Here is a 3382-nt window from a genome sequence, read left to right on the forward strand (position 1 = left end):
CTTTAAACTGCAGGACTTTTCACGTCATGAGTTTTTAAGGACGGGCCTCCACTATTAAGACACTGGCCATGTTTCAGCAAAAATTTGAAATTTTCTCCAAACTTTATTCGTTACTTGAATAATTCCGCACTTCACATGCTATTAAAGCGGGGATTCGCTTATGAGTGTGTAAAATTAGACACGTTAAACTGCAGGACTTTTCACGTTATGAGTTTTTAAGGACGGGCCGCCACTATTAAGACACTGGCCATGTTTCAGCAAAAATTTGAAATTTTTCCCGAACTTTATTCGTTACTTGAATAATTCCGCACTTCACATGTGATTAAAGTGGGGTTTCGCTTATGAGTGTGTGAAATTGGACACTTTAAGCTGCAGGACCTTTCACGTTATGAGTCTTTAAGGACGCGCCTCTACTGGCCATGTTTCGGCAAAAATTTGAAATTTTACCAAAAATGTATTCATTGCCTGAATAAATCCACACTTGGCGCACTAGTAAAGCGGATATTCTTCTATGAGTCGCTGAAATTTGAAACATATATCTGAAAGACTTTTTAAGTTATGAATAATTTACGCCTTCTGTCCTTAATCAGATTCATTGGCGAAACTAGGCAAAGAAAGTGTTCAATACCGCCCGTACTCGCCACGTGCACTGACTAAATGTGCGAAAGCTTAAAGCTCGGGTAACTTTATAAGTTTTTCAAACACACTCAACAAACTTGGCAGGTATCTTCCACCCTTAGGCCTAATAATTTGTTCCTATCCTATTCGCCAAACAAAACGAATGGGTCGCAGAAAGCATCCCTCGAAGGCAAATTAAGAAGACATATAGGCCCATTCCACGTCCCGAATCGGCCATGTATGAACAGTTAAACATGAATTTCTTATTTGCCCGAAAACTTTCCGGTCCCCAGGCCAGGTCCGGGGCAGAAAACAGGTTCAATTCGCGGCATCGGTATAGGGGAAGAGTCGTCGCGATCTCCATTAATGAAAATGCCCGGTTTTGCAGACAAAGAAAATTGTTTCGGAACAGCGGAATTTGCGCCTGGGAACCGGCCGGAATTCGAAACGTGCTAATTGAAATCAGACCTGCAAATTCCGCAAACTCTTCTCAACGAACCGGGCAGACCGTGAATAAATTCATTGAATGTTGAAAACCGCAATTAACTGCGCCGGCAGGATAACTTTATCGGAATTTTGGAATCATCCATCGGGTTTTCCCGTTAAGCAACTGCTTTAAACACGGGCATATAAATAAACAAAAAAACCGTATTCTTGCAAATCCAGCTGGCAAGCCCCCAATAAGCCAAGACATTCGCCAGTTTCCCGAGGGAAATCACTCTGTTCCAGTTAGACATTAACCCGTGATCCAGTCCGGATTATTTGTTTATCTTGCAGATATTGGCTTGTCACCGTCGAAATCTCCTTTTATCCCTTTATATCCATGATACCTGGATGCCGTTATTAGACACACCGGGAATGAGCTCAATTATTCAACTATCTCATTTGGAGGAAAATATAAATTCGCGCGACGACACAATTCCATGAATATAAATCGGAAAAGTACATAAGAGTTTTTCTTGTGGCGCACAAATCCTAAACACAGCAACTGACTAGGGGGGGAATTTTTAATTTGAAAAGTTCGGAGTTATTTACGTTTGCGAAGTAGTCGGCCCTTTAGAGTATTAAATTCGAAATTATGGAAACTTTCTGAGGGCTCGCCAAATACGGGAAAAAAACACTGATCATTAAATGAAATCGGGGGCGGTTTGTCTTGTTTAACGTTTAGCAGTAGGGCGATCAGCGCTTTATAAAATGGGCTTTTTGGGCAAAACGCTTTAATTGAATCATTAGCTGGCCCCAACTGGAGCGAAAGTAACATTTCTTAGATTCCCCTTAAAAGGTCCATTCGTTGTGTGTGCCCCACTTTGAAATTAATACCATACTGTTAATTAAATCGGGCATCCTGGTTAGAACAACTTTAATTAAACGGACAAAAAACCTGATGAGATCCAAACGAACGAAATCATACTGGCGTATTAGTTATTTAAATGGACTTCCAAATAAAGTCATGGGCCCGTTAAAAATTGATGGGTTTGCTTAACAATCATCTGAGCCGTACGTACACCAACTAACAATTTTATATAGTCGAGGCCGATTTTCACCATCAAGGCTCGATCCACGAAAAGGAAAAGCGATAATAAACTGGAAGCTGTTAAACTGAGACAGGATGATTGATAAACAGAACTTTGTATTGGCACAAACACGGTTACTAAATAATGTGAAACATTCGTTTTATGAAGCATTTAAGATGCTTCCAGCTGAGATAAGGTAAATATTTATAAAAGCAGCTCAAATATGCCACTAATTTGTTGTTGGTTCGGATGTTCGGAGAATGTGTTGCGTTGGGTAACGAACCCAGAACTGTTTATCGACTTATGTAATCGAGATTTTTATATTCCAACCATTCATTCGCGTTTTAAAGTTCGGTACTTTTCTCAATTGCATTTGCTGTTCAACCCTGACTAAGCATTCGATGCCACTAAGACACAGGCGTTTCATTTAGGCAAAAGTTTGAAATTTCGCCAAAAATATTCTCGTTGCCCTTAACATTTCACGCTTTGCGCACTATCAAAGAGCAGTTTCTTCTATAAGGAAATTGAAAATTGAAATTTCGAGCTTATAACTGCAGGACTCTGGAAGTTATGAGTCTTTAGAGATGGGAATATTTAGACACACAGTACTAGTAAAAGCTTGAAAATTTTCCTAAAATTAATTTGTTGCTTTAAACGTTCTGCACTTCACAGACGGTTAAAGCGGACTTTCTTCTATGAGCGTTTGAAATTTTAAACTAATAATTGCAGGACTTTGGAACTTATGAGGTTTTAGATATGGGCCTGCACTGTTTAGACACACGCCCTACTTCTTACAGAAGTTTGAAAATTTCCCTCTAATTAATTGTTCAATTCAAGCTCTTATGGACTTAGTAGACTGTTAAAGTGGACCTTCTTCTTTACGTGATTGAAATTGGAGGCTTATAGCGGCAGGACTGTGGAAGTTAGAGGTTATTAGAGATGACCCTGCATTTTTCGGACACACATTTCACAATAATTTCAAAATAATTCGTTTCCTCAAACATTCAACATTTCACAGTTACACAATAGAGTTACACAATTTGAACACACGCGTCACATTTGAACTAAAACTTTCGAAAATTCCCTGAAATTAAGTGTGCGCCTAAAACATTCCAAACTTCGCCCCTGTTTCCAACCCAACGATTGTTCTGTAAACTGTTGAAATTGTAGACTTAGGCCTGCAAAAACTTGAAAGTTATGAGTTACTAAAGACGAAGTTACACAATTTAAAGACCCGCACTACATTTTAA

Source organism: Dendroctonus ponderosae, unplaced genomic scaffold (genome assembly GCF_020466585.1).
Source record: "Dendroctonus ponderosae isolate FM_Combo_2020 unplaced genomic scaffold, Dpon_F_20191213v2 Dpon_F_20191213_9, whole genome shotgun sequence".
Lineage (NCBI taxonomy): Eukaryota > Metazoa > Arthropoda > Insecta > Coleoptera > Curculionidae > Dendroctonus > Dendroctonus ponderosae.